The following is a 16397-nucleotide window of genomic DNA, read 5'->3' on the forward strand; positions in this document are numbered from 1 at the left end:
ATTGTATACATTTTTTGTTATGATTTAAAAAAATATTTATGGAGCTCTAGCATTATGGAAGCTTTGTACAAAAAAAAATTCATGAAGCTAACTTTGACCTCTGTTTGATATGGACATATTTCCTGAATAATCACAATTATTCTAGAGAACTGATAAAGCCCACACCAATAAAATATGGAGAAGTCAAGCTGATTTTGGTGGAAGAGACATAGACTTGGGTACCAGCCTCTTAAAACTGTTTATTTGCTTTCCTGAAGTTAAAATTCCTTATTGCATTAAAAAAGAAAAACACCTATTAATACATGACTAGTTATTAGGGTACTGTTTAATAAAAACCCAGTAGTGAAAAGGAGACAGCTTTAGGACACTTTATTGATGCATAGATATATTTCAATGATCTACTTCAAATATACATTTTGATGTGGCACTATGTCAGAATGACTTTAAAATATTGTGTTAAATATAGATATGTCAGAGAACTTGGGCTGACACTGACTACTTAAAGCAGTGAGATTGCTTGCATTGCAGTGTAAAAGAACAGGATGGTTTCAGTTGGTCTGCAGAGATGGCGATGATTGGGGATGGGGGATGCCGGTGGTGATGGCTGTGGTGGGTGTCTTTTCAACTTCAGCATAATCAACTGAATTGTGAAAGTTTATTTTATAAGATGCCATATGGTTCCAATGGGCCAGATTAAAACAACAACAAGGACCCTACTAACAATAGTGGGAACACGTAGACGAGTCTTACAGGAACCAATCATAAGTATTCCCGCGTTTGATAAATTCTAAACTAGTAGTGGAAGCACTGAGTGCTGGGGGACGTCTCCAGTCACCAAACGCAAACGTTTACCTTTGAAGCAACAGGATGAGCCAGACTGGTCATGATTAGCGTCCACGCTGGACTGTATAAAGGGGCATATTTTGTGAAAACCTTCAGGCAAAAATCGTACTGATTATTCAAAAATAAATATTTTAACATTTCATTGAGTTATCCAATGAATAAGAAAAATATCGAAGGCTTTCTGCAACTCAGAAAGAATTCTAGTAGCGTGAAAAACAGAGAAGGAAAGAACTAGAAGAAACTGAAGGATGCCCTCTGAGTAGTTATTCACTTGTGAATATCTGAAAAGGTATCTTTACGTGCCCTTATTTTGAAAATGAAAAATAAATATCATCTTTCCTTGTCCTTTTTTAAAAAATTAACATCAAACTCTGGTTACGCTTGCTAAAAATCATAATTTGTTTCCAGGCGATTTATGCGAGAAAGAGCCAATTTGAAAACTTACAACTAATGAAAGAAATCGGTTCACAGCCGAGCTCCCCTCTTCCGAGCTCATCTAGGATAACTTCATTTAGTGGCAGATCTGCGGCCACTTCCGGGCCTCTCTGCCGACTGGGTCCTTCCTCCGCTGAGCGCTCTGCGGGGCTGTCCTGTCGCCTGTGCGTGGCGGGGTGCCAGGTCCCGCGGCGCCGAGCCACCCAGAGCCCCGGGCCTGCCTGCACCCCCGGGGGCGCACACTCCTCGGGGCGAGTGGAGGGCCCGGTAGGATACGCTGCCCGGGGTGGGGCCCCCCCGTGGGGCCCCCCCCATCTGCTCACACCCGGCTGGGCGCGGGGGCCGCTGTTTGGCGGGGGGTGAGGGTAGGTCTGGGGAAACGTGTTCCCTGGGGACCCCGAACCGTCGGGAAGGAGCCAAAGGTTTTCTCTCCTGCCAGTGCACCCCCCCCCACCATTCTAGACCGCGATCCTGTCTCCTTTGGGGTTCGCCCCAGCCTCTGCCGGAGGGAGGGAGGGGGTCAGACCTGCGCCGCAGGGGTGGCGACCCGGGAGCCAGAGTTCGAAGGACCCGCGGACCCCGACGCGGCGACTCGGGGTACCGGGCTCTGTCTGCCGGTTCTTGGGGCTGAGCACCCGAGGGCGCCTCTCTCCCCATCAGGATTCGGGGACACGGGCTCACCCCGCAACCCCTTGCCAATTAGCCTAATTCTGGAAGCTTCTCGCCTCCGTTCCTGGACGGCTCTTCCCGGGTCGCCGTGAGCCCCGGGGTGCCGCCCGTCTCCCGCTTCCGCCTCCGAGGCCGAGTGTGCTCTGCGAGTCTGTTTGGGACGCGGGAGCCTTCGGGGACCCAGGCCCCCCAGTGCCCCCTGCGCCCGCGGCGACCCCTTGGAGGGGCTGGAACAAGCGCGCGTCTGTGGCCGACGTTATTATTTCAGGTGCGCTAATGGGATTAGCGGCCGCGGGAGAACTGTGTGGGGATGGATGCGGTTCCTTCTCCCGGTTTCTTCCGCCGCTGGGTGGAAGGGGAGGCACCACCGGCGGCCTCTCCCGGCCGCACCGCCCGCTCGGCGCGCGCTGCGCTCACACCACCCAGGGAGGCGGCGGACTCCGCGCCCTGGGCCTGGAGGGCGGGGAGCAGGGGGAGGGGGAGGGAGGGGGAAGGAAAGGGGAGAGGCGCAGAGCGACGGCGACCGAAACGCAAGTAGGGAGAGAGCGAGCGGCAGTAACGGAAAGACAGAGCCAAGGAAGGCGACAGAGATGGAATCAGATCCAGTCCTGTCCGTCCCCAGGACACAGTGAAATAGCCATTCCACAACGGCCTCGCCAGGGAAGGAGAAATGCGCTCTTTATTCCCGGATGCTTTCTGCTTCCGAGGGAGCCTTATCATAGACTTTTGCATAATTGCATATTGACTTTCCTAAATAGTTCCGCAGCTATTTATGTTTCCACTTGTTCAATCGCAAACAATTCCTTTGGGGAAAAGTAAAAGAAAATGTGTGTGTGTGTGTGGGGGGGGTGAGAACTAAGGCCAGAGGCAAACAGTACGACCCTCTTGCAAAATGTCCCCTAGGCCATCGCAGAAATGACCATCCTCTCCTGGGAAGTGCGAGTCACCATCCCAAATAGGGTGAAATGATCGGTCTGCATTGGGCCCATTTTTCACAGCCCCTTCCCCACCATAAAGAACCAGAGAATGTTTGGGCTAAGTCAAGGCATTTAGTTCCATTTGCCCATTTCACAGATGAGCAAGCTGAGACCGAGAGAGGTTAAGTGACCTATCCAATTTCTTCTCTCTCTTTTCTGGGTGTCTCAAAATTCTCTTTTTATATATATTCCCCAACACTTAAAAAAAAAGTCACAGCTACAGAAGAAGCCTTTCCAACTCTCATTTCCTAAGATCACTGGAGGTCAGTGCCTCTGTATCTTCTGTCAAAAGCAGCTGCTCTGTAAAGTTGATGGTTGTGTGTGAGTGAGTTTAAGGGCTGGGGGGTGACTCTTCCCTCCTCCCCTGCCTCAACCCCGAGTCCATCACCAGCCCCTTTCTGAGAGCAGCAGGCTGGGAACTTGTTGCTCTGTGAAGACCCTTCCACAGAGCATGGAGAAAGAAGCAAAGGAGAGCTTGTATTTGGTGGTGATGCTGCTGGGGTCTCATAGGCTCAGCTTTTCTCCAACCAACCCTCAACCCTCAAACAAACAAACAAACAAACAACTCAGGCCTTTTGCTTCGACTTCCTGTGACTGAGTGACCCTAAGCAGAAAATTGGTCCAGGTCACCCAGGGCAGGAGCCGGGAGGTTCAAGGCCTTATTTACCCCAGCATTAAAAACAACATTCCCTCTAACTTTGTCTCTCCTCAGCAGCTTGCCTTTTAAGGATGTGAGAAGGAGCTTTTTAGAGTATAAACAGACATCGTAACTCATGGAGATGTTTAGGTTTCAAGTTTACAAAAACAGCACTTTAGCCCTGCTTTCCTGAACCCCACTACAACTAAGACCCAGGCTACCAAACCCTTTGCAAAGGCATCCTGTATCATTTATGGGCAAAATATATTTTTGAGTGGTCACTTCTACTTTTGAAATATTTTTATTTTTAGCTTCAAGTTGGACTCCTAAAACAAATCAGTTATTTATGACCTGCTTTTCCCCATTCCCTGATTATCTTTTAGCCTTTCATTTAAAATTTTTTGTTACCTTGAAATTTGCCTTGATTTGGGTGTTCGGTACAGAAAACCTGCTTGTAGGCTTATTATCTGCAGCCATCTGCATTTATTTAGTCAAAACTCTGTGAAGTTTACTGTTTTTATTTATTTTTGTTGTTGTTGTTGTTGTTGTTTTAACTCACCGACTATTAACAAAAAATAGCCTAACACCCTTTCAGGTTTAAACCTTAGTTCTGTCCTAGCCTAGCTTTCGTGAAAAGCCCATTGCACTGGGCTTGTTGGCTTACATATCTTTTAGTTAAAAATCTTTTGAGGATTTGAGCCCAGACTTTTGTGATATACTGCACTATAAGGTATTTTATTCTCAACTAGTCAGTGATTGTAGGCTGGAACAGAGAAGAATTTTGGAAATCGGTTCTATTAGAAAAAGCTCTTTGTACTTACAAATATTCCCAGCCAGGATTCTGGGCAGTGGCTGTGAGGCTCAGCTCAGAGTTGAGACTGGGTACACTTGGGTGCAAATTATAACTCAGTCACTAACGGGCTGCTTGCATTTGAAGAAGTTAATCACCTGCAAAATGAATTGGTTATGTTATTTTGTTCTGTAAGTCTACTTTTGATTCTTGTATTTAGTGATGATTCTGTATACAAAATTAGACACAGAGAAAATGTGTCGCTTCATAATGATCAAAAAAGTTTAGTGTTAAGACATTGCAATATTACCTATTTCACAGTAAATTTTTAAAAGGTTGATATTTTGGAGTTGGATGGCAGAAGGTTATCCTAAAGCAATGTTTCCCTGCCTTGATTCAGCCATTTACATACAGCCATAGGGGTTTTGCCCTGTTTAATACCCTCTGAATTACTATTTACTTGTTCTTTTAAAAAAATAGTTTCAGCTAAAATAAAACACATAAATGTATTTTAAAATGGAACTTTATACCATAGGATTTCTTTTGTATCTTTCCTAATGCAGCATACGATACATACAATAATACATTTAAAACAATTTGCTTGGATACATGCTCCTAAATCATCTTTACCCCACTTTGGGAAGCAGCGACCAAAGGTCATTTTAAATCTGTTCAATATGCCATGTTCAGCATGACCAAGTACTGTTCAACAAATATCACACGCTGAACACAAAGAAGAGGCATTTGGCAGAGAAAGACGTGAACACTAATGACTTGGAAAAAAATAAACACTCATTTTAGGAAGAAATCATTAGTGTTTCATAATTCAGCTTCGGTATTTCAAGTGGGATTGCATCTTGTAAACCTGTAACTGCAAACTTGCTGATACTGGTAAACTATATGACGCCTCCATTTTACATGACTGCATTCTGAAATCTAATCACTACAATTTTAGATATTTGCAAGGCCCAAATTTTAGATAATAATATGCAATTTTTGAAAACTATACTAGATTCTGTAAAAATGACAATAATTTCTCACAAAAACCTTGAAAATACTGAAATCCGAAACTCCTGTGCTTTCTATTCCAGGGAAGGAAAACATAAATGCTTCTGCTTTGGACATTTTTTTTTTTTCAATTTATTCACTCTCTACTCCCCCCTCTTTTGAGATTCTTCCTACAGGGAAATCAAGTGTCAGAAGAATTCCTTAATAACTTCAGGCACTGCAACCTCCAGATATTACTCTCAAAGTTTGAAAATGACAACTTAGGTCTTTGTTGAAAGGTACATCTGAAAGAACTAAAGTAAACAGAAAGATGTCTAAAGTATAGGATTAATTTTTGTTACCGTTTGATTTTATCTGAATATTCTTTAGCGTGGTTTAGAGGTTAAAACACTTAATTCTTTCTCCACTGGCCAGGCAACTTCTGGAGACACTTTCTCTAGTTCCCTGATTTCACATTTTCTGTGTAGCATTGCCCACTGTATTTGAAGAGCGAGATATAATTTATACCTAGATTTCATTTCTTTATGCCTAATAGTAGTTACATATTTCAGCAAACCAAATGCCATTCACTGGAAGCCTTTATTCTGCTTTGTTTTTTCCTAAATATGGAATTAAGTTGAAATAATAATTTATTGAAACAACATAAACACCTGACCATCTTCAAAACCAAGGAAAATCAAAACCAAAAAGCACTGCTTAGCACAACCAGAATACTTAAGAACTTAAAATCCACAAAGTTGGAAGTGGATAGTTATGGCTCTTTTAATAACTGTCATTTTACCGTGATTCTAAATCAGTATCCCAGGACGATGAGGAGTGTGGTTGAGCTTCAAAATGCTCTGGAAACCACTGCTTTGAAGGTCAAACAGCCATGTTTAAGTTCCCAGCTATACCGCACTACCTGCGATCCTTGGTGAAATGGGACCAACCACGCCCTGACCCGGTAAGAACAAAATGCTCACAGCCAGTTAGTTCTCTGACTTGTGATTCTGTACTTGGCAGTTACCATTTTTCGCCTTTTCTTTGAGCATTCAACTCACTTTAGTTTTATATTTTTGCATTTCTGTGGTAGTTGGCCCGCACCCCGTTTTATCCTAAGCTAATTTACACTGAAAAGTATGACATATGTTCGGATACTCTAACCCGTTCAATGCTTAGGGCTTATTTGTTTGAGATGCAACCAATGAGCCTTCCTCAGTGCTTGAAGCTTTTTACCCCAAGAAGGAATAGTTTGAATTTGTTTCAAAATTCTCTTCTTTTTATTTGCTTTTTCCTTTCCTATGAGTCTGTAATTTAGTTCTGCTGACACAGTTGGTTAACCCCATACCGGGGAGCTGATTAAAAAACACTTTCTAAAAATGTCTACTCCTATTGCTGGTATTAATCAGCACTTTTTTTTTTTTTTTTTGGCCTATCGCTTTCTTTGGGTTTGTTTATCAAAATCTTTCCACCCCAATAATTCGAAATGGGCACAGTTAAAAAGCTACAAACCCTGTTCTTTTTAGGATGGGGTAGTTCTCACCACATAATCTCTAATGTACTTACTACTTGAGAATGATTCCGGAGAACAGTAAGTGGTCTTAGAGATTCTATCTCACCTTGTATGTGCCAGAACACACGTGAGCAATAATCACGTTTGTTCTCATCCCTGTGTTTAGGGGACCATTCAATTGCACAACAGATTCCCCTCTGGAGGAATACTTTCTTGAAAAATCTGAATACTCTGTCACTGACAGAGTTGTCACTGACACTCAGTTGTCACTGACACTCAGTCAACTTAGTTACTTTATTTTTGTTTGTTTTTTAACTGAGTTACTTTAGACACTCAGTTAACCCAGATACCAAGGCCACCCTCACTATCCTACCCCTGTTCTCTTGGAGACTTTTAATAAGACATGAGATCCAAAAACAGTTTCATAGTTTACCTGCTTTTCTCATTGTCGCTGACATTTTTGGGGATAGTGATAAAAAGGCAAGTCTGTTGCCAATTTCATAAATCGGTCTTTTCTCTCTGCTGTCAGGTTGCCCTTCTCACTAATGTCACCATATGTCACTGCTTGTCCCAGACAATCTGAGATTGACTGAAAAGTGTTTGAATAACTTTTGGGTCCTATTGCCTGTAACTGGTCAGACTTGGCCGACTTTTGGGTTTTACACTGTTCTGTTTAGAACAGTGTTATTTGTGTGACATTAATTGTATGTCCTAATCAAGTCTTTGATGTTCGGGGATAAAATTGAGAATTTAATTTTTGCCCCTAGTTTAAGAAAATATTTCACAATTTACAAAGCAGGCACCACCCCCATGCCTAAAATCTTCCTTTACTCCCCAAAACCCTGTGGGGACATGTTATTGTCATCTCCATCTCACAGATATAGTTTAAAGTCACACAACTGTTTAGGATCAAAGGCTGTGTACTGAGTTGTGGCATCAGTGGAAGAACATCTCTGTAACTGCATCCTTTCATTATGCTAAATATTTGGGAGGGAGGGCATGAGAAAAAAATGAGAAAACATGTCCTCTTGGTTGAATTTTTTAGTTATTTTCTCTTTCTCTCCTATCATCTACTATAAAATTAGAAATATTTGAACTTCTGGAACCTATCTCCAGAAAGTTTTACTATTTCCAGCGTCCAGACATTTTGAACTGATTAACCATGCTCAGTGTGAAATGTTTGCTCCTCTGATTTCAAAGTTACTTTTTGTTGCACAAATAATATCTATTTTTGAAAGAGCATGCTTGAAATTAGCTATAGAACACAAGATTATTCTATAGATTTATTATAATCTTTCATTCTGCAAATATAACACTTGTTTTGCGCTTACAGTTAGTATACGTTTTTTTGCATTAAAAAAACTATAACATAGACATAAATCAGCGTATGAGATATTATGGCATGGTTTTCAAGGAGATAGCAGTTCAAATTTTCCATTTAAAGAGAGAGAACAAAACTTCTTTCAGGAAATATTAGTTAATCGGCAGGAGTCCTTTTCAGAGCACAGTTACCATGGGATTGAGAAGTATTTGCTAATTATAACAGTGCACTAATTATCTGCTTTTACATCTCATCTTTCTGTCTTTCTGTCTAAATTCACTTCTAATTATACGGTACGCTTTTCGCATATGGCATATCTAAAAGTGTTGCTTTTATCAGATATGAATTCTTTTACTTGGAAATATTAAAGACATAGTTTCACTTCCAAAATAGTTATTCCTACAATATAGTGAAATCTTTTGATTATGGGTTGACTAGTCTGTCATGTTGGGGGGAGGGAGGGACCAAGGTTTAAATATTAGACATTTTGTATCTTCCAAAAGAGAATAGCAAGGCTGATCAGCCTTGTCATGGTTTCTATTTTTCAAATGCGGTTAAGCAGATGTCACATTACCCGCTTATCATCACCATCATTGTCATCATATTTTTATAACTCTACAGAATTTCAAATGTTGTAATTGATGGACAGATATTTCAAACATAGTGTAATAAAGGAAATATCACTGGGTCATCAGAACCTATTTTCATGGGATTCATTGGTCGTCTGGATTGCAGAGGTAGGCTTGAAACAAAAGCAACAATAACAACAACAAATGTGACTTCAGTTCCTGTATTATGATTCCCCCTGGGCTTATTGAGCGCATAGAAACGGGAATTCACTTTCTGTGTAAATAGAGTCTCACTCATCTCCCCAAAGCAGGAATTTCACTGGGGTTGGGGTGAGGGGCACTTATAAATGGAGGGTCTCCATCTTGAGGGGATCTACAGGCCTTCCTCCCAAACACAGGCTCCTGTGACAGCTGTTAGTCCAACTCATTTGTGGGTCTACACTTTCTCTAACTCCACTCCTTGATCATACTTTATTGATTATGAACCTTAATGCACACATATTCATTTCAGTGTTTATTTGTTTTAAAAGAAAGCTTAAAGAATAATTTATAAGCTTTTAAAGAAACATCTGATAGAGTACTTGAAGCTTCTGCAAATACAAACAAAATCTGCTCTGCAGTATTTAAGTACATATAGATATGTGGATCAAGCAGTTTTAGATCTCAGGCTCCAGGAGGGGGTCGAAGGAGTTGGATGGCTGGATGAGCACGAGGGGGAACATTTATTGAGGGCTTCTTCTATGTTAGGCACTGGGTTAGATGCTTTTGTACACATTCTTTCATTTTGGTAACATTCAAGGCTATTGACGGTTGTTATAACCGTCAGATCAGAACTTGAGTTCTGATTTGATATATCTTTTACATTGAATTACACTGAGCTAAAAAGTTGGATTTTCTGCTATCAGTTTCACTTTTATGCCTGGCCACAAAATCATTTACATCCCTTCAACCTCAGATGCTCAATTGCCCAGCAAACTAAGGATGTAGTAAGGGCCTTGGGAGCTACGTGGGGGCATTCCCTGCAACTAGAGACATTTCTGCAATGGAAGAGCCTCTTCATTATTTGAACAGAGACCTCTATCCATCCTTCCCACCCCCGGGCCCGAGGCTCCTCATCTGGAAATCAGGATGACTTGGTTCTATTTGATATTCCTCCCAGCCCCAGTGATTTGTGAATTTTGTATTTGATTCTGCTGATGCCAAATGTTTACAGCTGAAAGGGGGAAGGCAAACTAATTATAAACAGAACTTTCCCAGTTAAAATCTCAAGGGCTCAAGAGAAATGATTTAAGTATTTTCTGACTCTGACAATCGGAAATGCATTCCTGTGTAGCAGTTATAAGATACACTGAAAAAACCCCCTTTTTTGGGGGGGGGGGCTTTTATCATTTAAGTTGTAATATGTTATGGAAGTGAAAAGCTTCCAAAAGGGTGGAACAATAGTCCTAATATTAAGCCGCTGCAGATTGGGGGTTATTTCTTGACTGTTTGCTGTGTGCTTTGGAAAAGGAAACCATCCCTCTCTGGGCTCAGTAAAGTAATGTTAATTCCATCTCCTTCAAAATGGAGTTCTGATGTTTAAATGTTCATAACTCTCTTCAAGTTCTTCACATGATAATTGTGACATAAAGTACAAAGTATTATTCTTGGAATGGGGTAATTTTATCCAATTAAGTTTCCTCTGAGCTATCACCCGCGTCGGAAACATTGTTATTACCTTGCAAATTACTTTGTACTTAGGCTTTCTCATGTTCCCTAATCATGAGCAAAAGTCCCATCCGAAGGCTTAGAATGCTTTAATGTTTGCAACATTGACTTTGATGGAACATTACAGTGAAGAACAATCTGGTCAGTGCTGTACTAAGGGTGGGTCAGAAGGACCTAAATCTCCTTGAGGATGCAATTTATGCAATGCCATTAGCCATTCTTGGAACAGCTGTATAATTAATAACTGGACACAGCATGTCATTAATTTGAATGGGATCATAGGAGACTTTGAGTTTGAAGCTAGGAGTCAAGCTGGCCTATGAGATTTGCCTGAGTTTCTAGAGACTGGGGTCTATGATCATTTGGTGGTGTTTGCTTTTTTAAATGCAGCCAGCCCTTCAAAAACAATTGCCAAACATGGAATTCATACTCAGTATTTCCTAGCAGACACTAGAAGTTACCTGCCATGTTTTAAATGGACCAGTCTAGACACTACTCTTCATTCATTAATTAATGCATTTATCCAATAAATTATTTATTGATTACCTCTGTTCCAGGATCTGGATTAAGGAAGACAAAGAAGTAGGAGGGTGGGGATCCTGAGGAAGTGTGTGATCAGTCTAGTTACCTTCACGGCCAGTTCACATATTGTTTTAGCTGCTGGTTTTATTTTGGAAGTTGTGCTAGAGAGTTGTACTGTCACATAGAATGAAAATGACTCCTCTCCACCCCCCCACCCCCGCCTCAATCCACAGCTGGGGTCAATTCATCAGGCATTCCGTGAACTTTTATTACATTCAAGAATAAAAGAGGCACTTATGATAATTAACATTAAAAAATGAGAAAAAATGGCTCCTGTTTTGGCCACAAATTTTTGAAGTTTGTATGGCAAGTGAAATGAGAGCATTCCATCATTTTTAGTGTATGCAGTTGCTTAGGTATTTGAGAAATAACTATCTCCTTTTCTTCTTTTCCCCAACTCCTCTGATTATGTCAAAATTGCAGTTACTATTAAAGATTGCATAAACACACCAGGAAGTTAAAGATTAAATTATCAAAATGGTACTGAAAAAGAAATACTAAAGAAAAAGGAAAAAAACATGCATAATCCCACCATCCAAACTTAGCTAAAAGCAATTTCTTTCTTCAGAGGTATGTTTTTATATGATTATGTGCTTCTGCTTTCCATTGTTTTATCTCTTTTTCAAATTATTACATAAACTTTGTATCTATTTGTAATGTCTACCTAATATTACAAAGCCTAGGTGTACCATCCTACAGTTAAATACCACCTACTTTTGTATATTTATTTTGTCTCAAATTTTTTTTTCACTATTGTAAATTAAGCTACAGGGTGTGTGTGTGTGGGCATGTGGACTTCCCTACATTTCTTTTAGATAGATATCTAGAAGTTAGAATTCTAGGTCTTTAAAATATATTAAAATTTTTATGGCTTTAAAGATTATTTTCTTTTGCTGAATTATCTGTCAACATTGGATACAATGATTTAAATATTCCCCTTACCAAAATTTCTAGGTAAAAATAAACCCTTATTTTTAAAACTGCATTTTTTATTACATGCAAATTTGTACATGTCACTGTTTAGTAGTTCTTGTCCTTCCTTTTTGAACTGTCTTCACTTTCTCTGTGAATTTCTCTGTTTGGGATATTGTAGCTTTGAAAATTTAGGATCCTCTTTCTTATATGAAGGAATGTATGAAGTCAACATGTATGATATTTCTGAATAAATATTAATAAAATTTAAAATGCTCATAAAAATACAAAACTAAAGCAGATTTGCTATAATTACGTATGTGTTTGAAAGTACTTAAGGGAAAAAAATCAGTAGAAATTCATAAATGTATTACTGTAATTGTGGTTATAAGATGGTGAATAATGTTTACTTTCTTTTTTTACTTTTCTAATTTTCAAGGTTTCTATAGTGAATGTGCACTATTTTCTTTTAAATCAGAAAAAGCAGTTATTTATAGATATGCCTTTCTTTTCTCTCAACTAATTTTTTTTTTAACTTGGACTTTTTTTTTTTTTTTTTTTTTGGCCAGACCACGCGGCTTGTGGGATTTTAGTTCCCTGACCAGGGATCAAACCCTGGCCCTTGGCAGTGAGAACACACAGTCCTAACCACTGGACCGCCAGGGAATTCCCTAATTTGGACATTTTTAAGACCTGAGTTTCATTGAAACTGATGGGAATATGTGAGTTTGGAAGCTATATGCAAGTGAAAAGGTGGTTTCTGGAAGATGCTTTCCTTTGTGAAACCCAAAATTTCTGAAAAGATGATTGGAAAGAGGAAGCCAGATTGATTCCTCTGAGTGGGTAAGAGATATTCAAAGTGCGTTTTCCTGTGGCCAAACCGTGTGGAATAAATGATTCTTAGCTGCTGCTGGTGTCACTTTCCAGGCTGTTCTGAGACTTTGCATAGTAAGGTTTTTGTGTCATCTTCTGCCTGAATTTTCTCAGTGACAAATTATCATGGGTGAAACGGGTACACAAATTATAACTGGATGTCCACGTTTTAAAAGTTTGCCCTTAATTTAAAATATCTTTTTTGTACAAGTGTCAAATTTCCATATTTGGTCAATTTCCATAAATAAAATCTATTGTTTGCAAAAGAATAACAAGTAGACAAGCTTTCGAATCTCTCTCTTGGTTAGTTAGAGTAACAGTGGAAGCCTGTTCATCCTGACCCCTCCACTCTCAGCAGGTACCAAGCCTCACCTGACGGTGCTGTACTATGACTGCAGGTAAATGGTAGAGAGAAGTTAAAACTGCCTCTTGGCTGCTGAACTAGAAAAAGTCTCAGTAAAGACCAATCTCTCAGTAAAGACCAATGTTGCAGGGACATATATTTCACAAATTCCTCCAAATCTCCAGCGTGGACAAGAAATGGTGCACAGACTTTCACAGAAATAAAAATTCATTATTTCTCAATACCGTAATAAGCATTCGTTCCTCTACATTTTAGTCGCTAGTTCTCCACGAGAGTATAGTTTTACAATTAGGGCTTTGTCTTTATCTTTGAGATGACATTCTTGGATTCGGCAAAGGGAAAGGGCACTTTCTGTTCTTTGGGTTTACAAATCCTACAAGCCTGAGTAAGGCAGGGCATGTTGAGGTTTAGGGGAATGATGATTAACACTCTTTCTCATCCCCAAACCCCTGGGTTAGGGACCAATTGAAAGATTCACATAGGAGCGTGATGGAGAAACATCAACTCTGGGGGAAAAAAACAAGCTGATTAGAAAACAAGGCTTAGGTCTAGGCTGCTAACACCCATCTTGTCTATTTAATTAAACAAACTTACCCAACAAAGTCTTCCCAAACCACAGCTGCATGGGTATGTGAGTCCTGAGCATAGGCTGCCTGAAATTGAAAGAAAACTCAGCACTCAGCAGAGGCTGAGCCTCCAAGCTTGGTTCTTTTTTCCCCTCCAGATTCACTGATTAGGAAAACTGATCTTTCAGAGAAATGAGAAAGGGGGAAGCAAGGAAGTCTTTGGAAGACTTTCTTCCATACTTTGGCTTAATGAGCAGGGAAGTTCCCCCTTCTACGGAAATGAATAGGAATAAGCATTCCCTCCTCACAAATAAATTCAGTGAAATAATGATTGAAAAGTAAATATTATGTGGATTTGAGGCATGAGAGGTAGCCCTCTTTGGACATGTGTAAACTGTCATCCTTAGGACGTCTGGGAGAAGTTGGCAGGGTATTTCCAAGACGATAATTCTTTTCTTCTCCCAGAACTTGAAAACAAACAACAGCAAAGAAATCTCTGTAACACTCCTTAAATAAACTTGATAAAGTGTGTGAAGACAGATACTGGGAATCTTAAGATACAGATCTTATCTCACTCTTCTGGGTCTAGTACTCTAGGGAACACATGAAAGGGCACTTTTCTGAATAACTCATTTTGCATCCTTCATTTGCAGGGAAGGTGTCTGGGACAGTGTGTGGTCCACCAAGGGGAGAAAACCCTAAGAGGCCTTTCTAGAGTGTAACTAAAATTGGAAGAACCACCAGGACCGGCAATTGTGCTTTTCTCTGTTTGGCAGGAAGATGGGAAATCAGCTCAAAGTAGGATTATTCGGAGGTAGTAAAAGAGAAAAGAAATATGATTAAGACCTCTCAGGGTATTATTGGCTCAGAGAAGAACAGAGTCAAAGCCTTTTCAGGTTGCTTAGGATCTCCTGTGGACATCTACTGTGGAGTAATATTGCCAGCGCCAACGCCCCAAGGTTTTGCCGATTTAAACATCCTTTCTCCAGTATTCCTTTATGCTCCAGCCTCCAGGGATGGGAAGGGGATGGGAGCTGCTCTTTTGGTGGGGACAGTTGAGGCTGGGAAAGAAATTTTAGTGTTGTTTCTTTCCGAGGAAGTAGATGCCTTCTTCAAGGAAGTAGATTCTATTCCTTGAATTGGGGGAAAACAAATCTAAAATTCATGACCACGCCCCAAAGGAAGAGGATAAACTTCTAACTAGGAAAGTGAATCCAAGTGAGGAGATTTAAAAGATTATTACAGAAGAAGAAAACAGAACTAATCCACTAATCATAGTTGATTCAGCCTCTGGTCTGTCTCCCTTCGATGATAGAAAGTCAGAGTCTAGAACAGAAACCCTTAGCATACAGACTTCAAACCAAAGAGAATCTGCAAAAAGGGCCCAGATGAGGAGGTGTGGGCAGTCACTGAGAATCCATGTACGCCATATTCTGACCAAAAGAAAGTCTATATAGAGCCATACTCCTCAAATGACAGTAATCTGGGGAAAAAAATGTTGGCATCGATTAAAAATACTGTAAGAAAGAAAGGAAGAAGGAAAGAAACATGATAGGTTAATGATATAAAAATCAAGTCTGGAGAAAGATACACCCCAAGAAATAGAAAACTATTTTTGTTTGCAAGTGCTATGAACTGTCCAAGAAAGTAAAGGGAATATTAAATCTTTGAAACAAGCCATCAAAGTGTATAAATAGTATTATGAGTTAGAAAAGAAAATTGAAGAGTAAATAAAATAAATGAAGACCAATATATATATTAAAAAAACCCTTGAAATTCTACTGGAAATAAATTAAAAAAAGAAGACTTAAATAAATGGGAAGGCATTATCTGTTTTAGGGATAGGAAGACTCGAGATGTTTATTGTCACTAAATTACGTAAGTAAGTGTGAATACCCAAGATGAGTTATAAAAGAAAATTTAAATGGGTAACTAATTTACAAAAATGTAATACACTCAAGTAATAACTGGGATGTGATAAATGTGACATACCTAATCACTGGGGAAGATATAATCCAGTTAATAAACGGCACACTGCCTAACCATGTTTTTAAAAAAGAGAAAGAAAGAAAAGTGGGATTTCTATATTACTTTCTCTCCTGAAATAAATTCCACATTTGTTTGAATATACTAGCAAAACAAAACAAAAATCCCCAAACCGTAATTATAGTGTATAAAGTATACAGCTTGTACAGTCCAGAAGCTAGAAAGGAAAAGCTTGCTCTTGCTACCGTCCCTTTATTTGAAATTATATGCTTTTTTATTAGTTGATCAATGTTTGCTTCTCCACTGGATTATTAAGGTCGATGCAGGTTCAACATCTGTTTTGGTCACCATTGTGTCCTTAGCACATAGTAAATACGCAATAAATATTTGTTAAATAAATGGATCAGTGACATCTGGATAAGAGTCAAATATCCTGCACTCTACAAAGCAATATAACCAAAATGAAAAGACAGCAAATCAGGGAGTGACGTTTTACAACACAGAAAAAAAGCTGATTTTATTAATATGCAATTTATCTTGCAACTTAGAGAGATTACCTATAATCTAATAGAAAAGTGGACAGAGGGAGGAATAAGTGGTTTAAGAGAAAAATTTCACGTAATAAATAATCATAAGAGAAATGTTCGATTTCACCCACAATTAAAG

The sequence above is a fragment of the Monodon monoceros genome, unplaced genomic scaffold, assembly GCF_005190385.1.
Source record: "Monodon monoceros isolate NGI ecotype Baffin Bay Population unplaced genomic scaffold, NGI_Narwhal_1 Super_Scaffold_19, whole genome shotgun sequence".
Classification (NCBI taxonomy): Eukaryota; Metazoa; Chordata; class Mammalia; order Artiodactyla; family Monodontidae; genus Monodon; species Monodon monoceros.